General features: G+C 40.0%; 1 protein-coding gene across 3 annotated transcripts in view; it reads right to left on the bottom strand.

Moving 5' to 3' along the window:
- The window catches only part of cac (cacophony), a 435,895-nt gene extending 421,687 nt beyond the window's left edge, over nucleotides 1-14,208 (bottom strand). For all 3 annotated transcript variants that reach the window (XM_065237935.1, XM_065237936.1, XM_065237937.1), the window contains exon 1: nucleotides 14,135-14,208. The gene's annotated coding sequence lies outside the window, so the exon portion shown is untranslated. The remainder of the gene's footprint in view (nucleotides 1-14,134) is intronic.
- Between the last annotated feature and the right edge of the window lie 10,631 nt (nucleotides 14,209-24,839).

Genomic DNA, 24,839 nt, shown 5'->3' with positions numbered 1-24,839 from the left:
CACAAGCCATGTCACAGCGTAGCTAGCGTCCGCATGGCATTCCGTATATACGGTTTAGGAAAGTGGACTCTTCTGTGAGAGCACTGTCGAGGCATAGGACAAATTTCATTAGGCTAGGGTGCTATTTCTGGACACATGGCATGCCAACGTTAGCAGTGTTTTGGTATCAAATTTCGTGCTTCGGTGGAGACTATGGACTACTTTAGTGTGATAGAACACGAAAGCACCATTGCCCGTTTGTTAAGAGGGGACGGTATGATTATTGTTTGTCGGGAAAACATATTAAGCGAGACAACTTGTAGGAAAAACAGCGCGATTATTAATATCTCCCGCCTGGAAGTGGTTAGGCGAGATTCCCCTTCACTAACGAACGAAATATATGGGCGACGTTTGCATTTGAAATCATTACCGTCTGCTTAAAAAGCAGCCACGGTAACCAGTAAACTACGCAGCCTCGATAGAAGTCTGTACTATAGAATCTGGTCTATTTATTTTTAAAGTTGGCATGGATTGGTATTGCATAAAAGGTAAAATATCGAGAAATAATACCATTTAAAAATAAATCCTGATAATTGCATAACAATTGAATACCAAAGCTTTAGTACTTTGATATTGCAGGAAAAAATTAAATTTATTATTTCTTGACATTTAACTTCTTATATCGTGCTAATGCATATCATATTTAGATATCAAGATCATAATATTGCATTACTAATATAATTTCAGATACTCGAGATGGTAACGCATTTACGTAGCCAGATATTTTTCGAGATTTTGAGCTCCTAAAGGCGCAGCTGATTCGTTTTCAATTCAAGATACGTGAAATCGAAACAATCTATTCGAGTGCATAGTACTACAGACAGAAACACTTCCAGTCAGAACCAGCTGTTATCGTTCCAGTGTGAGCAGACTATCGAAAAAATCAATCACCTCGCAATCGGTTTCATCCGTATCAGCTTAGCCCAAGGTCAACCGATGGCACGGAGAGAAAAGCTAGAAATGTAGCATTGCATACAATTTAACTTTGAACTCCGTAGCTTCCGACAAGCTGTGCGTGCAGGAACTGTGGCAAGGTGAGCCACTTCCAGAGAGTTTGCTGCTGTGCAACCCAATCAGCGTTTTCAGACGATTACAAGCCAGAACCAAATGGAAGTGGAAGTTCAAAGAGTTGCTGCTGTCGAGAAAAATGAAAATTGATTCCAATTCACGGAGAACGTAAGTGATGAATCTGAAAATTGATAAATTGATCTATTTGGTAATACGAGATGATAAGGTTCCAGTGATTGCTTTTGTTGATGTTTTTGAATAGTAATACGATTGTAATTTGAAACAATTGTTTTCACTTATTAAACGAGTTTGAACAGTTCATGAGCATGAGCATTAGACAGATGCAAAATTTGAAATTCCCGCTCCACGGTGCGCAAACGGTTCCAAATTGGCCTCCCAAAATTTGAACTCATTTAGTTAGAAACTGACTTGGCACAGGCCATTTGAAGTTTATATGGGAGTTACTATGAAGAAACAATAATGTCGGTTAATATCTTTCTCAAAATTCACCAGTTCACTCTACTTTGGAAAATGATAGCTGGGCTTGTTTCTCAGCTACAACTTTGTTGGAGACCACTTTTCGATCAAATGTAAGGAACAAAAATTATCAATGATTCAAGTCACTGCATTAATGGCCCTTCGCTCATTTTCAACTTTTATTCAATTTTCATACTGCCGTACTCTAACGGAACTATCCACCTACCCTCTTCTAAAGATCATTCTCTAGCTTATAAATCATCACACTAAAAGCTTCATGTTAGCATTTCCAACCAACTCTGAAGTATTTCATGTTTTTATGTTAATAGGATGTGAAACATGAATAAATTTAAAAATAAGTTGATTATGTTCATTTCTGGTGGATTACATATGGCTGCCAGTCTTAACAACAGGATTTTTATTGTGTAAATTGCGGGTCAACATGTTCAGTACAACCATATTTATTTGTATGTGCGGTTGTGTTTGCGACTGTGATTAATTTTTGGTTTCATTCTAACCGAACGAAATTAGCATGATGATGAGTTCTTAAAACTCAAAATTATGTTTAAAAAAAAAGTAATAATCAATGGGCTGGTCAGTGGTCACTCTACATAATGTACCCAGGCAATTGTTCGGCTCTCTAAGGCAAGGCAGCGCTCTGTTGTAAGCCGATCACCGACAAGATATTGTGACAAGCCGGTAGATGCGACACCCCGTCACATCAGTGGGCAACTAAAACATACCTACCAGACCCCTATTTCACCCCGTAGCCGCAAACCTAAATTCTAATCAGCATCGTTAATTTAAAATAAATCAACGGTGCCGGTGGTGTAGTGGTAAGCGTGATTACCTCTCACCCCAGCAGGCCTGGGTTCAATCCCAGTCGGCGCCGCCGGGATGTTCTGAGGCATAACATCTCTGATCACGCCTTCCTTCGGATGGGAAGTAAAGCCGTTGGTCCCCGGTTCATGAGTTGATGGGTCGATAGGTAGGGTCCAGGTGTGGGAGCTGCCTTCCTGGCACGTCGGTAGCATTGGTGCTCAGCACGGAAAACAAGATCGACGGAAAAAACAAACCAAAGGAAAAAAAAAAATTAAAATAAATACTTTACAAGTAACAATCAAGGCCTAATAAGCGATCAGCTTTTTTAAACTAAATAAGCGTTTTTTATGCAGGACCGATAGATCCTATTAATTTAATTTTTTTAGCTGACAGAAAGTTTATTGAAAGCAAAAATGCTTAAAAACTAATTTGAAGAAGTATTTAATGCATCTTTTTAAACTTAAACATAGTTGTTTTTTTTTTTAAATAAAATAAATGTTATAAATTTTTATCAATTTCAAAAATCAATCAATCAATAAGCAAAAGCCTATAAACCAATAAGAATTAATGGCTTTTACTCGCAAACCCCCGCTGTCTATTACGGGAAAATGCTAAAACTTTCATAATTTCGTCATTTTTTAACAGAATATTTTATTCTATCCATTGCAATAGAAACGCAAACTCCTCAAGTTTTGATAAGCATTGCAGTATTTAAAAAAAATCTTTTGATTCTGAAAATATTGGGAACTGAAATAGTGAAATTGTTTGAAAATCAAACGAAAGTTTACCGGTTCGATTTTTTTCGGTTCTATTTGATTTTTCTAATAGGAAGCCATCCACAAATTATGTAAGGGTTTTTGAATAATCATTAAACCTCCCTCCCGCCCTTGTAAGACTCTGTAAAATTTGCAGTTCGCAACTTTTCTCCCGAAAATCTTTCTAAGATTTTAAAATTTTCAGAAAATCGTTAGATACCGATTTCGGTAAATTTTTACATGCATTTGTTTTGGCATTAAATCGCTTAAGATAAAGTTATGTTATGTATGAAAATGTCAACCCCCCCTCTCCCACTATTCCATTACTAAATTTGTGGATAATCCCAAATGTTGGAAAAAATATAAAATATCCAAGAAAATCATTTTTTTTTTTTCAAAGATTTCACAGAAAATTAACATGTAACAATACACTTTCAATCTCATCGAAGAAATTTGGAGTCCCAACAAAACCGAAAGGTTGATTTTCTGCGGCTTTTGAATCCATGTTTGTACGATGATGTCTGAAAAAAATGTATTTACCCGTCAATATTCTCTAAAAAAAAAAGAGAAAACTTGAGCGGTAACGGATTCCGAAGACGGTCGTTGGAGATCTGTGGTGGGACTCGTTTGACTCCCGGAAATAAGAAACAAAAATTTAACTCCAAATTAATATACCAGCTAGCTGCTTCGTATCATCAATTTCTGGTCAATACATAAATCCTTGCTTTTTGACCCATTGGTCGATCATAATATTACTATGCAATAATTAGTGAATGGAATCGATATTTCAACGTTGAGAGTTCTGAATTCAAACCCTAAGGATTCAAAGCCCCAGTTTATTGCCCGAGAAGACTTCTTTTCATAATCATCTAGTCATCATTCATTGATCTTTTAAAAAAAAATATCTTATAGTTATAAAGCAAAGGTTTCTATCGAATTTTTTGCAAAATACAAATCAAAGCCTTCACCTGAACAACATTACACCATAAGAAAAAAGAATCAACCAAAATGGAGAACTTAACATAGTTCTTTAATGTCCTGCACCGATAACTTATTAAAACGCCCTGTCATAACCATTAACAATTGAAAAATTCTGAATTGATTTAATTGTTTAATGTTTGGAATATTTGTGAACATTCTCCATTATAGCAACATAATTTCGGCCGGTAGTGTACGGTTCATCCAGATATAATCCAGCTCACTGAACTGTTGCAAATATGTTAAATAGTACGTTACAATAATATAGCTATTTATCAAGACATCATGAAAAGTTTACAACAAGTATATTTTAAGTTGCAGATGAGTGGATATTAAAATTAATGATTCATATTCACTGCAACATGCCTAACGCTTCCATTGTGTGTTACATTTGCGTTAACATTGTGTCGGCTAAAAGTTATTTTTAATTCGTTTGACTGTAGTTTTTAATCGTTTTTTCAACGTTGACGTATTATCTGGACCTGCTTTCATCGCTAAATTGTGGAGTTGATTTGTGAATTTGCTGTTTTGGACGATTCCGAAGGATTTAATTTTCAACCACATTCCTGTATTCGGGCTAACGCTATCATTTGTTGCTGTTCACTGAGTTTTGTTTTGTTCGCTGTAAGGATGGAGAAAAAACAATGCGGAGAATGCCAGTTGGAAATCAACGAAATCGAGCCGTTGCGCTGCGGCTTTTGTGAGGTTTACTTCCACATCAGCATGCAATGTTGTGGTTTCAACCTCAGTCGTGCGAGCAAAGACCTATTCTTGCAAGGCAAGGCTGTATTCGTTTGTTCAAATTGCCGGGATAAAATGAATGGCAGAAGTGTGAAACAGTATTTTACTGATGAGCTCACACACGACACGACTCCGTCACCTGATGGCTTACCGGCTCAGGTTCAACAACTGTTCAACTTGGTGGAATCGCTGAGTGATAAAGTTGACAAGTGCATTTCCATGGATATTCCTGCTGAGCGACCATCGAATCGATCAAGGAAGGGAAATGCCTGGCCAATACTTAAGGCTCTATCATGTGGACGGTGGAAACCCTAGGGTTAGTACCATTATCAATAATCATTCTTTGCGACATTCTGTGGACGGTGGAAACCCTAGGGTTTCCACCAGAGGTGAGTATCTGTACCATTCACCAAATATTCCCGCGCCAAATATTTCCATGTTGCAGAACACGACCCGTGACGCTAGTCGTTTATGGGTTTATTACCAAAACGTACGTGGACTGCGCACCAAGATCGACGACTTTTACTGCAACGTCCTGGAGTGCAATTTTGACGTCATAATTTTAATCGAGACGGGGCTTAACGAGGCTATCAATTCGACGCAGCTTTTCGGAAGCAACTACAATGTGTACCGATGTGACCGAAGCCATATAAACAGCAGCAAATCTCGTTTCGGAGGGGTTCTAATTGCCGTACATCATCGTTTCATCAGTAGCAGTGTCGTTGCAACGAGCGGAGAAACGATAGAACAAGTGTGTGTATCGACGAGGATTGGATCCAAGCGACTATTGCTGTGTGCAATTTACGTTCCTCCAGACAAGAGCAAGAATCTCAGCGTTTTGAATGGGCATATTAAATCGATCCAAGAGGTTTGTAACAGTGGCTCTGGCAGCGATTGCTTGCTGGCATGCGGTGACTACAATCAACCTGGGATATCCTGGATGGCAAGATTCGACCTGTGAACTCTGTTCCTTTACCAGTTGCTAGCTCATTCTTGATTGATGGCTTGGATTTCCACAACCTGCATCAGAGAAATCTCGAGCGCAACCACTTAGGACGCATCCTGGATTTGTTCTTTTGCCATACGGACTTTCCTGTGGAAATCTCGAGATCTGTTTCACTACTCTTGCCAGTTGATCTTCATCATCCGCCACTAGTCGTCTGCTTACCATCTCTAGTTGATGACGGTGCACTGCTGCTGAATGCGAGTGATGAGCTTGCGTTAGACTATAGCAAGATTGATTTCGATGTTCTAATGGACTTCCTTTCCGTTACTGACTGGGATCTTCTTTTCGATGGACTGAATGCTGATGAAATGGCTGAAACGTTGTGTGCTGTGCTAAATAATTGGATGGATACAAACGTACCGATTCGTCGGCCTGCTGTTTCTCCTGCGTGGAGCACCGCTTTGCTACGAAAACTAAAACGAAAAAGAAATGCTTCGCAACGTAGACTTCGGCGATACCGTTCCCTGGCAAATAAGCGTAGTTTTCACTTGGCGTGTAACGAGTACCGTAATCTAAACTCTTCGCTCTACAAATCGTACGTTTTACGAGTGCAAACTAATTTAAGGCGAAACCCCAAGAGCTGTTGGAGCTATGTAAACTCGAAGAGGAAAAATTCAACAATGCCTGTAAGCGTTTTTTTCAATGACGTTGAATCGTCGATAAGCGGGGAGAAATGTGAGCTTTTTGCTGCTCGTTTTTCGTCGGTTTTTGCCGCAAAATCCATCACCTCGACTGAACTTGTCTCGGCTGTTTCGGATGTGCCTTCAAACCTTGTTGACATAAACACTGTTGAAATAACGCCCGTTATGGTAACTAATGCCGCCAAGAAAATGAAATGTACCTTCTCGCCTAGACCAGATGGCATTCCTTCTGCAGTGTATTGTCGTACCATTGGAGCGCTTGTTGAACCGCTTTGCAGAATCTTCAACAAATCTTTTGTAGAGTCGAAATTTCCTGCAATCTGGAAAGAGTCATTTATGGTTCCGGTACACAAGAAAGGAGATAAACGTGACGTTAAAAACTACAGAGGAATTACTAATCTCTCAGCAGCATCAAAACTGTTTGAGATAATTGTGAGTGGTTTCATTCTTGAGCACACCAAATGCTATATCTCTAGTGACCAACATGGCTTCATGCCTGGACGATCGGTTACCACAAATCTTCTAGATTTTACCACGACATGTTTTGAGCAACTGGAAAATGGGGCACAAATAGACGTCATCTACACTGATCTAAAAGCAGCGTTTGATACAATCAACCATGACATTATGTTGGCAAAGCTATCCAAACTCGGTGCGTCGGACCGTTTGACTTCGTGGTTGTGCTCCTACTTGACTGACAGGTCTCTGCGAGTGAAACTCGATTCCAGTACTTCCTCGTATTTCACGAACTCGTCAGGTGTACCACAGGGTAGCAATCTTGGCCCGTTGCTGTTTGTGTTGTACATCAACGACGCACTTCTTCTACTTGGAGATGGCTGTAAGCTTGCGTATGCCGATGACCTAAAGCTGTACTTCGTGGTGCGGACTGCTGAGGATTGCATTCGTCTTCAATCGGTATTGGATCTGTTCGTTGATTGGTGTCGTCGGAATAAGCTTACCCTCAGCATTCCTAAATGTATGGTAATGTCGTATTACCGCATCAGGCAGCCGATTGTTTTTGACTATGCCATCAACGGTGTGGTTCTTCAAAGAACCGACCAGTTCAGCGATCTTGGTGTTCTACTGGACCATAAGTTGACGTTCAACCTCCACCGCTCTGCTCTGATCACAAAGGCGAATCGCCAGCTAGGCTTTGTGTCGAAAATATCGAAGGACTTCATTGACCCACACTGCCTGAAAGCTCTCTATTGCTTACTTCTGCGACCAATCCTGGAAAATGCCTCCTTGGTCTGGTTTCCTCATCAGTTGACTTGGAGCTTGAGGATCGAAAGTGTTCAGCGCAAGTTTATCAGGATAGCATTACGTAATCAACCATGGCGTGATCCGCAAAATCTCCCGCCGTATTCTGATCGCTGCAATCTGCTGAGCTTGGATACTCTGGAATGCCGACGGAAAAATCAGCAAGCAGTTTTTGTTGCCAAGCTATTGAATGGTGAGGTCGACTGCTCGAGGCTTCTCTCGCTGTTGGATATCCGAGTACCACCGAGAACATTACGAAGTGGTACCCTTCTCCAACCGCGGTACCATCGAACGGCGTTCGGTTACAACGAACCACTAACAACTATGATGCGTACGTTTACGACTGTCGAAGAATTATTCGAATTTGGGGAATCTTCACCTCGCTTTTTGGCACGGATTAGAAACACTTGAATTGTTTTAGCTTTAAGGTTGTTTCATGTAGACAATAGTCCGATGAATAAAATTAAATAATAATATTGAACTGCAACAACACCGCAACAATTTGTCAACATAACTACATCATTACGTATTATCGATGGTATCCATGTTCCAGTTATGTTGAAAATAAGTAGCAAATGCGTAGTTTGAACAATCATAGAATTTGTTGAGTATGTGCGTGCTTTAAATGTCACTTGTCAGTAGCGATGTGACATCGAGTGGTAGCGACATCGGTACAGCTCCTCTGCCAGCAGTCATCAGGTTTCGGCATTATAAGCCACTAGTTCTGGCATTCCACCCGCTATTTGGTGCCGTTTCCAGTTCGCCAGCAGTTCCGGCAAATACGAGCTCCGTTTCTAACGGATCCTCAACGGCCACATGTCCGTTCGGCGGTATCAATATATTTGCTGCCCCCAGCTCATGCAACAACCAATCCATCGTCACCTCAGGCTTCTCACCGTTCTATTTAGCCCTTTGGAACACCCGATTGGTTGAGAGACTACGGCCATCCCAGCCGCTGTTGGCATCGTCTTTAGTCACCATCGTCCCCCGCCATCCGTAATCCTATCGTCCTCGTCGTGGTCTTCCATTTCCTATGCAGATGTTAGCACATACATTACGATTTCTCCGCTTTTGCCAATGTTGTCCAAAAATATTTCATAAACATATATGAGCCATGGTAGATACTAGCTGGTTACAACAAACCTTTACAGAGACAACATGATTCAGTTGGTTGCAAAATGAAGTTTGAAAACTTATAGATTCATACGTTTAATTGGAACAAGATTGCAAATAGGTTCTTCAACACATCTTGGTTCGTCAACTTTTTAGTAACATTTCGAAACAGTTGCTCAATAGGTAAAAAAACATATAGTTCACACTCTGTTGCACCAAGGTTTAAAGAAACATAATGTTTTCTGGAACTCTCATTCAACAAACACAACACAAGTTAGATTTGTTGCTCAAGTGTTACATACAATATCACGTAGCATATAACTTCATACCATTTTAAGTGTAACATGTTTGCTCCTTCAATTTGAGGCATGATTTGACAGGTCATCCAAGCAGTACATTGAAACAGTTGAGTTTCATTATTGTGACTTAAGGTAAATAAAGCAACAAAATTAAAACTTTGTCGTATCAAGATGTATTTCCTGTACCCAGGCTTGCAATTGCTCATTACAGCTAAAATGCTATTTTTCGTAATTATGAAACAATGAGATACTATAATGATAATTTTTATTCGAAAGATGCAAGACCTTCTGAAAGCAAAATTGACAAATTTTATATGTCATACACAAGCTTTACCACCTTTTCTTGCATCGTACAAATAAAAATTATCAATATAGTATCTCACTGTTACATAATTACGAAAAATAGCATTTTAGCTGTAATGAGCAATTGCAAGCCTGCCTGTACCATTTAAGGGATTTTTGGGCAACTTAAATAACAAAATAAAAGAATTGACATGTTTTCTGTGTTGCCTGGGAAACGAGCCATTCGGCCAAACAGCATTAGGCCCAATGGCGATCGGCTAAACGGCATTCGACCGGACACCCCGCAGACCATTACATCATCTTCTCGGATAGTCTCAGTTCGATTGAGGTTATTCGGTCGATGGAACCAGGTAGGCACTCATCTTATTTCCTTTCAAGGGTAAGGTAGCAGATGAGTGTGCTTATCGTATATGAGAACATATATGATTACCTATGTATGGGTCCCCTCACGTTGCTCAATTCCAGGAAATGAGAAGGCGAACTCTCTCGTAAAGGTGGGTTCGCAGGAAGGCGGATTTTATGACAGGCAAATTTCACACGATGAATTTTACCATGTAGTGCGTCAGAGTACCCGTTTGAGTTGGCAAACCGAGTGGGACATTGGAAATCTTGGACGGTGTATACATTCAATTATTCCTAATGTTTTTTTTTCGAAAGCGTGGTATAAAGGCTAGGAATTAAGTTGTGACTTCATTCGCGTGATGAGTAGACTTATGGGGTTACGCCTACCTACAAACTTTCAAAAAATCGATTTTTTTGTTATTGTCCTAATCGAAAGAATATAAAGTCAAGAATATTTCCTCAAACGATCAAGTTGATCTGATGAAAATTGTGAAAGTTATGCGACGTACAAAAATATTCACTTATAGTGGACTAAACCCAACTTGAAACTTTAAACGTGATTATCTTGGAATCATACTTTCAAAACCGGTGCCAAAAATTTCTCGAAATGTATACATTTGATTCGTCCGATTCGTTTTGATTTCTGTGCAGTCCACGATCGTTCGGATTTCGTCTATCATTTCATTTAGATTTTTTACAGCCGATCAAAGACAAATTTTAAGGATCAAAAGTCGGCACTTCAACTTTGCAAGGCCGCCATTTTGTCAAAAAAATTAAAAAAAAACCGAACGATCAAGGACTAGTTTAACACATGCTTAACGATTTGGCATGGTTTTTTTTTTTATTTCAGATGATTACGTCACAAACCGCAGTTGGCACCGCAAAAAGCGTTTTTTAGAACATCGTCCACGGGGAGCAGCCGTGCGGGGCACCAGGCCCTCGTTTTTACAGCATCGACTGATAAATGTACCATTTAATGTGTGTTCAATAAACGGCAGAAAACCGATTTTCAATATGTTGCGTCGTTTTCGAGAAAAAAAATCCAAACTTTCGCTTTTTTTTCGGTCTTACAGGTAGGCGTAACCCCTTATGTCCAACCACTACTCGCTAGATGCGCATCTCTATAAAAATAAACCTCGTGGACAGCAACATCTGTCGGTGTGGAAACGGTTACGATGACGCCGATCACGAAGTTTGGCAATGTACGGATAAAGAAATCGCCAGAGAGTGACTTTTGAATACCCTCTAGGCCCAAGGAAGACAAACCTATATCCCTATCAGAGACGTGTTGCGAACCCGCGACCTCTGCTATATGCAGTCGATTTATGTGTTTCTGCAAATATCTAGCATAATAATTTAGTTCCTTTGTCGTTTGTCTCTCTTTATTGGTTTTTGCTTGTCTTGTACCCCCTCTCGATGAGTCTCATCGTCGCCCACTGGTCACCATAGCCGGTCAAACTCCAGACCAATCTAGAACCGCACTACCGTTCATACTGGCAACAACGCTCTGATGAGACAACGAAACCCTACCCTGATCCTATCCTTCAACCTCAGGTAAGCCGCGAGTATTCGGCCCAACTCCTACTAGATATAAAAATAAGTTAATTTTGTTACAAACAAGCTTGCAAATGCTCATTATAGCTAAAATGCTATTTTTCGGATTTATGAAGTTATGAGATATTTTAATGATTAATGTTATTCACAAGATGCTAGAAGAGAAGGTAAAGTGTGTGTATGACACATAAAACCTGTCAATTGAGCTTTTAGAGGGTCACAATATCGATTAGCTGTAACGATGAGCGAGCAACCAGCGATCATAAAATCGCTAGTTGTGACCTTCTGAAAGCAAAATTGACAGATATTATATGTCAACTACAAACTTTCCCACCTCTTCTTGCTTCTTACAAATTAAAACTATCATTATGGTATCTCATAGTTTCATAATTACGAAAAATAGCATTTTAGCTGTAATGAGCAATGAATAAAATTATGCAAAAATGACAAAAAAAAATATTTCGTTGTTAATTTCAGACTTCTTTTCTCCAAATTTGGTAAAACCAGCTACACGAAATATCATCAAATAGTTTTCATTTGATTTCATTGTTAAACATGGTTTATTCGTTATGTTTTGAATAATATTAAAGGGGGAAAGGTAGCTCATCGATTCTTCCGGTTCGCCTCCTAGCATCGTGCTATAAGGTACCAGGCGATAACCAGGGTAGTTGATCGATAGCTCGATGACGGCATTTCGTTGGCGTCTGCAATGGGAAATTCTCATAGCAGGCGTTGACGATGGGACGTTATCGAGTTGTTGAATAGTGGTGAGTGGTAACTCACCGATTACCTGTCGATCTGCCAAATTTGGAAAGACGTCTGCATTGAATTGTCTCATATAATAATATTCCGCCCACTATATCACAAGAAATTGCGAGTAACTGAGTGGAATGGAGATAAGTTAAGCATTGGGTACAGGACCAAGTCTCCCCTGGGTGGTGCCAAAAGATGAGCGCAATAGAATCATCAAGTTGCCATAAGGCACGGAATGAGACTATTGCATGGCTGGGTAGTCAAAGTCTTCCATTCGTTAGTCATTTCAGGTGGATTAGAACAGGTTTAGGTTTAGGGTGGGCGTTGGCCAGATTTGGATTTTTCAGATGTAATCCTGGATAGAACCCTATCATTGAACGTCGCGTGAAAGTGGAACTTAATGAAGGCCTAAGTACTTTTTCGTAGTTTTTAGTTTTCGGATTTGAAAGATCGTCGGTTACAGTGGCCTGCTTACTGAGCAGAAAAATGCGGTCCCAGGTCCTTACATATCAAAGAGATTTTATGGTAGAATCGCTTGTGTATCGTGTATTTTGCGAAAATCGTTGTTGTCGTTGGATCCGGGTTTGAATGGATACACAAATTTGAGCAACGGTATTATGTGATATGAGGGGCTCGGTTGCCTTAGAGCAACCGTTTTTGCTTACTAAGCAGAACATCATGAGTCTAATCTCAGGCCTATCCACATTCAAGATTCGTCAGTCGTTTTATTTGTTAATATGACTACATGGTAATAACAGCAACTCGGTGATTAAAAAGATGCTCGTCTGCCTAGTGGCAAACGTTTTTGCTTACTGAGCAGAAGACCGTGGGTTTAGTCCCAAGCTCCTTCGCGTTATATGATCGTTAGGACATCAATTCAGCTTATCGTTTACCAAAACGAACCCTGCTGCTAACCCAACCCTCTTATCCAACATCCCAGTGATTCCTCGTGGAAGTGCAGATGTGTTCTCGGCTTCCATCAAAGTGAGTGTCATGTCAACACAATCCTTCCCATTCCTTTCTTGACCTGTGTTCGGGCGCGGCCGGCGCTGGTATTGCCTAATTTAAGATCACCAGTTTTTACACATTGAGGATGATTGCTATTCCCAAGCATCGTCTATTGGTTCTCTGTGTAATTACAGATGATCTGGCAGTAACAGAGTAGCAACCGTGGGCGGTCAATCAAGCTCAAGCTCAAGCTCAAGCTATGTTTTGAATAAAATTATAAAATTCAAAAGTTAAATTGAGTAAATAATAACAGCTTTTTCTAGCATGATTAAAAATCTAAATTGCAATACGGTGTACAAACTTCGATAGATATCCGCCTGATACACAGATACTCAGATATAAACATGTAACTTTTAAACAAATACTGAATGTACTATATCAATTGAGCTAAATAATGATTAACAGAAAATTACCTGAAATTTGATTTTATCTTTTATTACTCAAAAGATGAGTAAATTTGAACCAACGCCACTTTTCTGATACACTCAATGGTGGACCTTAAATGATAGAACCCAACGTTGAGTTTTTAAACTTAATTTTGAGTATTTTTTGCTTACCGTGTGTACATCATTTCCGCATTCACCCTCTTTAGATAACATTTCTACAATTTTTGAGTTTGGCAGAATCACCAGCACCAAATTGTTGGAGTACACTGGCAATATACTGGAGTTGTCAACTTGCTCCCTGGTTGGTTTTAAGGCACCAAAATTTACAAAACTCTTTCGTAGTGTGCAGTGCAGCTTCGAAAATTGTCTGCTTCGGCAGGACATATACTTCGTATGACAAGGAGAACTAAAGATAATGCAGATCGGCGCTCAGGTCAAAATAGTTTCACTCCAAAAACCAACCAAACCACAGGGCTAGCGTCGATATGATTTGACTCTAAAAGTCCTAATAGCAAAGTCAGTTATTTAGCATAGGGGGAATGTTTTAACTCTGTTCATTATAACTGTGTCCATTATAACTGTGTCCATGATAAAAATTAGATAGTATTTCGAAATCGCAAATGAGTTTGCATTAACAATATGTACTCACCTTTGTTTATAAAATTGTGCTCTGTTTCGAAACCTATTGTCAACTAATCCTTTGACGTGTGCTCATATTTATATACTGAAAGAGAAGAGAAAAAAAAGTTATCGTTTAAAATGTAATTATTTCGCATTGTTTACAATACAAACAAAATGTCCATTTAATCACCAAGGACTTTGAGATGATAACCTTGAAAAACACGACAATTTATCTTTTCAAACAACGATGCACTGAGATTTAACTGGCTAATACTAAACAAAAGTAATTAGAGCTCCTTAAAATGTTGCTGCAAGCACTACACTCGCTCCGTCTGTCTGTCCATCAGCAACTTAGTAAGATAGCCTGACTGTTTGGTCTGATTCACTATAAGAAGGCAACAAGTTGCCAACGTTGTTCAGTACCATTCAGACAGTAGTGGCAGAATCTCTGCCTCAGATTGTTTAAACTTATGATATACGTCCTTGCCACCGACGAGGCTCACGGGGAAGAAGACGGAAGGATTCCTAGAAGATGGATGTGTTCCGCTCTTCAGGCATCCAACTGTGGAATAATGTGCCATGAATAGGACGATGACGATGATGGAGTTTTGCCGAGCATTATCCATTGCAATGCGGTTCTCTTTCCGGTTCGGTAGATATGCGAATGCATACAGAACAGAGCACAGCAGTTTTGTGATTTGCCAAATTGTGCTGTTTGAAGCATGTATCTGCCCAGCTTATGGTGGGCAGTTTTTCGTGGTTTGATATTTGTTTGCTGTAGCAGGAATATTGTAATTTTGATCAATTTTGCTTTTCATTTCACTGAGCAAATAATGCGGAATGCGATGAAGGTCGTGTCGCCTTTCTAAGCTGCCATGCCTTTCTTAAACCGTATGGTGAAGAGAAGACACGATAGCACGCCTAAAGGCATCCACTGTTCAACACAAGATACAATGCAATGTAGGTATGTTGTAAACGACGTATATGCATTAGTCAAGCAGAAGTATGCATTGCATATATGCATAGAATCACAAACACTAGAAGTGCAAATAGTACTGATGTACAAAGACACTTCAAAGGAGTATTTATCTTGATGACATACATTGATATCTGCTGTACTAGAACCCTTTTGGTAATCTGAATCATACTGGAATTTGATCCTCTTCAGTATCATAAACCTACATTTATGATCTGTGTTGATGATGTAATTTTCGGAGATTCTGCTCGAAGCTATTGATATTGTTTTTATTAGATTTGACGTTGGTTTTTAGTGTACCTTCATACAATGTGTCTCCACTAAGTGTATTATCGGTAACAGAATAAACTATGCATAATTTTGTAAGTAATATAGTCTTCGAAAACTTGAACATTAGATAAGTGTATTATTAGTTTTAGCTAGTAAAATAAATTCACCAAAATACGTTATATTAACTTTTCATTAGCGGCGCCGGTGGTGTAGTTGTAAGCGTGATTGCCTTTCACCCCAGCAGGCCTGGGTTCAATACCAGTAGGCAGCGCCGGGATGTTCTGAGGCATAACATCTCTGATCACGCCTTCCTTCGGAAGGGAAGTAAAGCCGTTGGGCCCGGTTCATGAGTTGATGGGTCGATCGGTAGGATCCAGGTGTGGGAGCTGCCTCCCTGGCGTTGGTAGCATTGGTGCTCAAGGAAAAAAAACGCCATTACTTTGTATAATGGTGGCACTTTAATACTATGCAGATTAATTGAGTAAGTCCAGGTGCGTGTCGTCCATATGTGACCAACACGGGATAATAACAAAGCCTGAGGCCGTTTGCAATGCAAGGACTGTTTCAATTTGAAACTAGAACATAAATGCACCCTTCGCAATGCTGAGTTGCAGTTTTATTATTCGAGCACTATTTTGCACCAGATTTGCCACTGCTCGACTATTTGAATTTATTTGTGAGAGGGTTTGAAACACGATTGTATTTTTTTTTTCAAATTTCTGTGGATGCATTTCGTAAATGTTCAACGAACTTCATAGAAATTGAGAAGGTTCAATAGAAATTTGGGGATTTTACAAAAAAAAATAGAACTTCTGTGAAGTTTGAGGATATTTTATAAGAGTTCGGAGAACTTCATTTAAATAACGAAGAGCTTCTCCAAAAAATCGGAGAACTTCATAGAGAGCAGTAAATTGTATTTAAAGGGTGATACGGTCAAAATTTGGTCAAGGGAAAACGCGTGTAAATCGGTGAAATCGTTTATTTAAAAAATCAAAATAAATTTCTTTTTCAAGTTCAATTAGTATAAAATTCAGGAAAAATATTCAGTTAGGCTTCCGCTTTTCCAAATCCGAATTGCCGGGCCTTACGCTTGACCCCTGCCATCAGATTTTGTACAGCCACCTTGTCCACCTTCTTCGCTGCAGAAAGCCAGTTTGCCTTGAACTGCTGCTCGCCCTTAGCAGTTTTTTTGGTCTTCTTTAGGTTCCGCTTGACAATAGCCCAGTATTTCTCAATTGGGCGGAGCTCTGGCGTGTTGGGAGGGTTCTTGTCCTTGGGAACCAGCTGCACGTTGTTGGCGGCGTACCACTCCATGGCCTTTTTACCGTAATGGCAAGATGCCAAATCCGGCCAAAACAGTACGGAACAACCGTGTTTCTTCAGGAAAGGCAGCAGACGTTTATTCAAACACTCTTTCACGTAAATTTCTTGGTTGACAGTCCCGGAAGCTATGAAAATGCTGCTTTTCAAGCCACAGGTACAGATGGCTTGCCAAACCAGATATTTCTTTGCGAACTTTGACAGTTTCATGTGCTTGAAAACATCGGCTTTGACGTAGGTTTCGTCGTCCATTACCACGCAGTCAAACTTCGTCAGCATCGTCGTGTACAGCCTCCGGGATCGCGCTTTGGCCGTCGTATTTTGTTTATCATCGCGATTTGGAGTCACTACCTTCTTGTAAGTCGATAGTCCGGCTCGTTTTTTGGCTCGATGCACGGTTGTAGACGATACACCCAGCTTATTTGCGGCATCTCGGAGAGAGAGGTTAGGGTTTCGCTTGAAACTACCGGCAACTCTCTTTGTCGTCTCAGCGGCTTCCGGTTTTCGATTTCCCCCCGATCCAGACTTCCTGGCTGTCGACAAACGTTCCCCAAACACTTTAATTACATTTGTAACGGTTGATTTGGCAACTTTTAGCGATTTTGCCAACTTTGCGTGCGAGTAGCTCGGATTTTCGCGATGCGCGAGCAAAATTTTGATACGCTGCTCTTCTTGCTTGGACGGCATTTTGACAACTGAAGAGTGAATTCCAAAATCAAAATAGGAGCAACATTCTACACACACACACCTTCAAAATGAGGGGTGTTCAGGTTTTTTAAATGCAAAATTGAAAGAAATACGTCAAGTTGATATTGACCAAATTTTGACCGTATCACCCTTTAAAAAACAGTTTGAGTGAGTATCATTGAAGTTTAGATAATTTCAAATAAATGAGAGGTATTTCATAAAATATTGGGGAGCACCATATTAGTTCTGAGAATTCCATAATAATTTTAGAACTGCATGGAAATCCATGGATCTTCACAGAATTTCATGAAAGCGCTTGCATCTTTTACTCAGGTGTTCTAAAATCTCCATGAAGGCCTTCAGATATTTTTATTTGTTTATTTGTTTATTTGTATACTGCTGTCTAAATGAGTAAAACTTAAACTAAATAGTTACGGTCAACGGTACGGAAAAGGCCAAGTAACTGATGATGAAACATGGCAGCTGATACATTGAAGTTGAACATATAAAAGAAGTTGTTGAATTGCCGGCTGATTGCACGAATTAGCTCGTGTTGTGTATAATTTCAGCGCCGTGATTCCAAAAAAAAACAGAAAGTCGCGTTGACGAAGAGGCTTCTCAGGGGCATACATATTTAGCTGAGCCAGCAGTGTTGCACAGTCAATGTCACCCGTAAGCAGCTTTCCAGCGAACATAGCTTGAGCGACCGTCCGTCTCACCTCTAATGGTTCGATTCTCAGGAGACGGCAACGCTCCTCGTACGGTGGCAAGTTCGTTGGGTCACGCCAGTTGAGGAAACGAATAGCATATCTCACAAACTTGCGTTGAACGGATTCCATTCTAGTGATCCAGCTAGCATGGAAAGGGCACCAGCCAAATAAACTTAACTCCAATAAGTGACCTGAGGCATAGCGGGTCACGGAACTCGTCGGCAATTTTGAAAATAAAGCCCAATTGTCTATTAGCTCTGGAGATGATGTCATTGTAGTGGATTCTGAAAGTGAGTCTACAGTTCAAGGTAATGCCGAGATCCTTTATGTGCGCTACATGAGCAAGGCAGCGTCCGTAGAGAACATAGTCAAACATGATTGGTTCGAGTTTTCGGTGATAGAAAATAATGTTACATTTTTCGATGCATAGATTCATCAAATTTTTTGAGCACCAGTCAACAAAAATACCTAACATATTCTGCAGATCCCAACAGTCCGAGAGACTTTTAATAATTTTGTAGATTTTCGTATCGTCTGCATAGAAAACGCGGCATCCTGATGATAAAAGAAAGGCGACGTCGTTTAAACGCTGTCCAGACTGGAGAATTACAACATGTTATAACGGTTGTCAAATAATTCCAACACAGAAACCACCATCAAGATAGCGCTATAACATGTTATAACTCTGTAGTCTGAACGTACTATTAAAAAGATCAGAAACAGTAGCGGTCCAAGGCTACTGCTTTGCGGAACTCCCGAGTTGTTTGAGAAAACATCCGACACCAAGTAAGATCTGAACCAATCCACAGCCGTTGACGAGACGCCAAGTATCTCCAGCTTGGCAAGCATGATATTATGGTCCACCGTGTCAAATGCAGCATTTAGATCCATATACGCAGCATCGAATTGCCATCCTGAATCCATGCATCGCAAACAGTTAGAAGTAAGCTGCACCAATTTTGTGGACACGGAGCGCTTCGGGTAAAAGCCACACAGAGGAGCATCATTTATGACAATCTCGAACAGTTACAGACATACAGGGAGGTGATTCCACGATAATTTGCGACATTCCGTTTATCTCCTTTTTTGTGGATAGGTAACAGATAAGTAAGTTTCCAGCGGCAGGAGAACTCACATTGCTGTGCCGAGAGATTGAATATCCTCGCAAGTGGAAGGCAGAAATTGGCTACACAACGTTTTAGCTCTGATGACGGAATGCCGTCAGGACCTGTGGCGAACGAGAGCTTCAGTTTGCGTGTTGCGGCTATCACCATGTCTTCTGAAATGCGTGGAATATCGAAACTAAACACATCATGTAACATCCAAACTGTAGCATCCAGCACTTCTGTCGGCGAAGCGGAGAAATCGTGGAACACTTGCTTGAAATGACGAGCAAACAAGTCGCCTTTTTCTCTTTCGCTATAAGCCGAGTCATGCCCGAAAAACATGGAACAAGGCAACCCGGATTCTTTCCGTTTGGAGTTGACAAACGACCAAAAACTTTTCGGACTCGTGCGTCGCACGTGTTGATTATAGAGAAAACGATTGTAATTTTGATAACTACGACTCGCAAAATTGCCGGCGCCAGTGACTGCTTTCTCACCCAAATAAGTCTGGGTTTAATCCCAGCCGAGGTCGGTGGGATTTTTATGAGGCAAAAATCTCTGGTCACGTCTTCCTTCGGAAGGGAAGTAAAGCCGTTGGTCCCGGTCCATGTGTCCATATTGAGTGGGTGCGAAGCTGTCTTCCTGCACATTCGATTGCCGTCAATGGATGGCAATCGATATCCGTCGGTGATTGGCCTAGTGCGGAACAGATACATACCGACGTTATATAAAGGAATGGAGAAGAAGAAGAAGACTCGCAAAATTGAACAGTCGTTTGTAGTACGGCGAGCGAGTGTTATAATACTTTCGGAGGGCGGCAGAGTGTTGACGTTTTAGACTTCAGGTTGATCAGGTATCATTCTGAAAATATTCAACTATCCAACAATCTAAATCACATCTCTCAGATATCCACCCATATGATACCAGCTCAGACATTATTCCATGTGTTTTAAGATGTGTAAAAAGTCGTCTGGAAACTTTTTCAAGACTTCAGGTTGATCAGGTACTATTTTCAAACTATCCAACAATTCATATCATATTTTTCAGATATTCTCTCATGATACCAAGTGACTCAGAAGACCATTAGGTGATCAAAGATTTCCAAAAACTTCTCATGTCTTCAGGATGATTTAATGTAATTCTGAAGATCTTCAACTGCGTAACAATATAAATCACGTCTCTCACATGTTCACGCACGATACCATGGCTACTCAAAAATTGTTTCAAAGACCATCAGGTGAACAGCGATCTCCATAAATAATTATATTTTCTTTACTTGTTTCGACAGCAGAATCATCCGCAAAACTGCGCGTTGCGCTGATCGTGTTGCAGTTTCATCTGTGACAGTTTCTAATTTAAGAACTGTCGAGTAGTTTGAAACAACGTGCCTAACAGGATTAGTTAGTTTTTATCAGATGTTGATTTTTCTATCGATATCATCAATGCACAATGCCAAGTACTCAAAACTGGTACTCATTTTGACAACCATGAGGCGCCACTGCGTTCCCTAACATAACATTACCTACTTTGGATGAACCGACGGGTATAGAGGGCACCCGCAAAAATAACCATTCAATTACCATAAAATAAAATACAGCTAGAACGAAAACTATTGTCAACAATCTATCTTATGTTACGTATATTGTTCAAGAAATTTTAACATATTGTTATTACAATAGATGTACAATACGTCCCATATTGTAAGGATTTTCAACAATAGAACAACATTACAATTAACGGTAAATGGCTCATGTTTGTTCGGGAAAAGGGGATTTCGCGTATGGTTAAGATACATAACAACGCCCTTGTTATATTGTAGATTTCCCCATTTACCATAGATTCTATTGTGGAAATAATAAATTCTATGGTTATTTTATTGTTGTAGAAAGTACGATTTATTATGAATACAATATATTCTATTGTATGGTTACAATACATTTCATTGTAACTCTATGGTTCTTTTTTGTACGGGCATCACCTTGCCGGAAAAATCTGATTGATGTACTGTATTAAGCATGTGTTTACTGAGTCTCAACCCAGGCTCAAAATCTTCGGAACCCGTGTAGCAAAAACTCTCGGAAATAGAAAAGGGCTTGGATCTACGGATTCATCGTACACTTGGCACACCATGTGGCGAACAACAAACCAAAAATATTATTCTACTAACAATTCCACCAGCGCCTCACTGACTGACTGGATTCCGAATATTTTCCCCTACAAATTTGCTACAATACCCCAGATTCGAACGTAATTGCTTCGCTTTCAAAGTCACAAAGCCTTTACGTACAATAACCGTATCTCCACGCAGATTTTGCGTTGAGTTTGGATGCCATATTTCGTTACTCCTGTTTACACTGATCCAACATAGCACCTGTGAACCATCCTGGCTGGGAGTGGTGGGTTGGGTGTGTTTCACGGTGCTCCTCAGAGTATTATTACCGAAAAAAAAAATCTTCATGAAAGCTGAGTATACCAGTCTAGAAATCGTTGGACCATCTTGCAATTCTGAACAATTTTTTATTTTCATAATCGTTTAAACTCATAATTGCGAAAAACTTATGTAACTGCCCCTATTATGTATGATTTACATTGACCACACACTTATAAAAATTCATGTTAATTTAGGTGCTCTGAGAGTGACATATACGAGCGTCAATTTTGACATAAATTTGAGTCATAACAGACGTGAAATATAGCTCAATTAAACGTACTTTTCGTCGAGCAACGAACTTTTCAGTCTCGGAGCACTTAATATTACATGACATGTTTGTTTACGTCGCATCTTTTGTGTCAAAGACGGATTCCGTCACGTGTAAAATTAGTTACTTCTACGTGTGCAGTTCATACAGTAGCGATTAGAAAATGTTCTATACATGTTAAATCATAAATAACTAGGGCTGTTTTGTTTTTCGGTGTGAGTCACGCGAAAGTCTGTTTTATGATACACACTTAGAAATAACTAATTTTACACGACCCATCTTCCACATGAAGAATAAGACATAAACAAACATGTCAGTTATGTCAAAATTGACGCTCGTATATGTCAGTCTTAGAGCACCTAAATTTACATGATTTTTTTTTTTCTAAGTGGGTAGCAATTCAGCCGTAACATTTGATAACGGCACAAAAGCATTTGTAAACAAACTTTCTAAGGCCCTTTACACGCGACCCAAAGTACGCCCACGCAAACCAATACTACTTTCGGAAAGGTGAGCGTTGCCCCTATCCGATGATGTTGTTGGTTTGTCTGAGCGTACTTCGCGTGTAAAGACCCTTAAAAAGTTTGTTTACAAAAACTTTTGTGCCGTTATCAAATGTTACGCCTGAATTTATTGTTGCGGTGCTTGCTCATTGTTTGAAGTTCGTTCGCTTTTGCCGTTGCCCCGTTGGAAGCAAACATGGAGATGTCGGTGGAAATAAAACTGCGATCAGATGATCGCTACAGCAGATTGTCTTCTGTACAACCGTGAACAATAAATTTTCCATTATCCCGATGGGGAGTAAGTCGAGGTACACAAGTCGTCTGCTGAGGGCACCGTTCAATACGAGCGAGTGTTCGACTTACCACCAGAAGTCCCTGATAGCGATCTACACAGATAAAAATTCTGAATTTTAATAGGGATGCAAACATCTATTCACGTAAACTTGTATTTCATTTCACACAACCGAGCAACTTGTAAACAATTTTGTTTACAACAATGGGCTTTTGAATACAATATTTGCTAGATTTCATGAAATGTCTCAGAGCATTACATGATATGTAATGTAAACCCCATTTATGTGCATCATACTGAACAAAAAATTAGGCTACTTTTTCGAACTGTGTACACGCAAACCAAAAATCTATAACAATGAATGTTAGTTCCGTTTCCTATCATCCTCTGTTCATGAACATCGCAACGAATGTTAGAAATTGACCTTGCAGGTGATGTAATGGTTTTTTGTCATTTTTATTTCGTGTTCTATCTACCTGCGCTTTACCTCTCTTTTCTGAACGAATTTAAACAAAAAATCGAATATTTCTGTCAAAGATGACTTCTAAATTTATTCACCTTTCCATACGTACCGTTGCATTTGATAAAGAGTCTCAAATTGTTGAGATATTGCTTAAAATCTAAAACTGCTTCTTGATTCTAAATTCGTTTTACGAGTTTCAATTCCGTCCTAACCCATTGAAACGCTATTAGATTTTCTTCGTCCTACGGATAAACGTAGAAAAGGGGTATTCGCTAGGAGCGCTTCTTTTGTTTTGAGAACAATGATCGTAAATATTCATACAATGCGCTGTAACAGGGTTTATGTTGTAGCTAATGAACTAACGCATCGGAACAAACCTATTATTGATTTCTCTAGTAGCGCTCTACCCTATGAGAGAAAATGAGCGCTTGGTGTTTGCTCTTAGGCAATCCAATTCAGAAGCATGAAGAGACCAGTGGAGAAAGCATAGGTCTAATAATCGCAACGTTCGTGGTTCGAGTCCGGTCGGCAACCTGTTTTCTATTTTTTTCGACATAATTAATTTCACTCACTAATACACTCTACATTTTTTGGTCTCCAATTTTCTTGCATTGGATCGCAGCTAGGTATATCGCATCCTCGGTTCAACCAGTCTCCACTAACATCCTCTGATGATGAATCCCACATAATTGTATGCGAATCTTACATCCCCCGGTTGGGTGTAGACTAGATCTTTGGTTCTCTCATGTAGTGGTTTATCAGAGAGGGGAAGCTTAGTAATCCCCATTGCCTGCCCATGGCGCCTTTCTATCGCGGCATGAGCCATCAATGCCGGACATAACCCTACCGTCTCCAACACTCCACTAAAAAGCATAAAATTAAGCCCATCCACCAACGTCCAGGTTAAAAACTAGCCAAGGGGAGGGTACACCCAACCGGGGGATGTAAGATTCGCTTACAATTATGTGGGATTCATCATCAGAGAATGTTAGTGGAGACCGGTTGAACCGAGGATGCGATATACCTTGCTGCGGTTCAATGCAAGAAAATTGGAGACCGAAAAATGTAGAGTGTATTAGTGTGTGAAATTAGTTATGTCGAAAAACATAGGAAACAGATTGCCGACTGGCTCGATCCACGAGCGTTGCGATTATCAGACCTGTGCTTTCTCCACTGCGTTCTCCATGCTTCTGAATATAGAATGCCTAAAAGCAAACACGAAGCGCTCATTTTCTCGCATACTCGACTTCGTATGCTTTTTCTGCTGGAGAGATTCGAGGCAAGTGTGTGCGTCGTTCTACAATGTTCTACAATGTGCGTCGTTCTACAAGCTTACTGGTATAGTCGAAAGCGTAGATAGAACACGAAATAAAAAAGACAAAAAACCATTACATCGCCTGCATGGTCAATTTCTAACATTCGTTGCGATGTTCATGAACAGAGGATGATATGAAATGGAACTAACGTTCATTGTAATAGATTTTTGGTTTGCGTGTAGCAGTGATAGTATCACACTTGTTACTCTTTTGATTGAGAGACGAGTCGTAGTACGCTTACGTATGGCACTGACGTTGGGTGCGATACTGGCGGGTTTTGCCGCAAATCACTCTTATTTTTTACGCAGATAGATTTATTTGGGTTTGCAAGGGAATTATACTATTGAAATATTTCAGAAAGAGCCCCACAGTGCTCCTTCTACTTGCGTGA

Source organism: Ochlerotatus camptorhynchus, unplaced genomic scaffold (assembly GCF_037179485.1).
Source record: "Ochlerotatus camptorhynchus isolate MF236.1 unplaced genomic scaffold, CSIRO-AGI_Acam_v1.1 ptg000663l, whole genome shotgun sequence".
Lineage (NCBI taxonomy): Eukaryota > Metazoa > Arthropoda > Insecta > Diptera > Culicidae > Ochlerotatus > Ochlerotatus camptorhynchus.
This window is presented reverse-complemented; position numbering and strand designations above follow the sequence as displayed.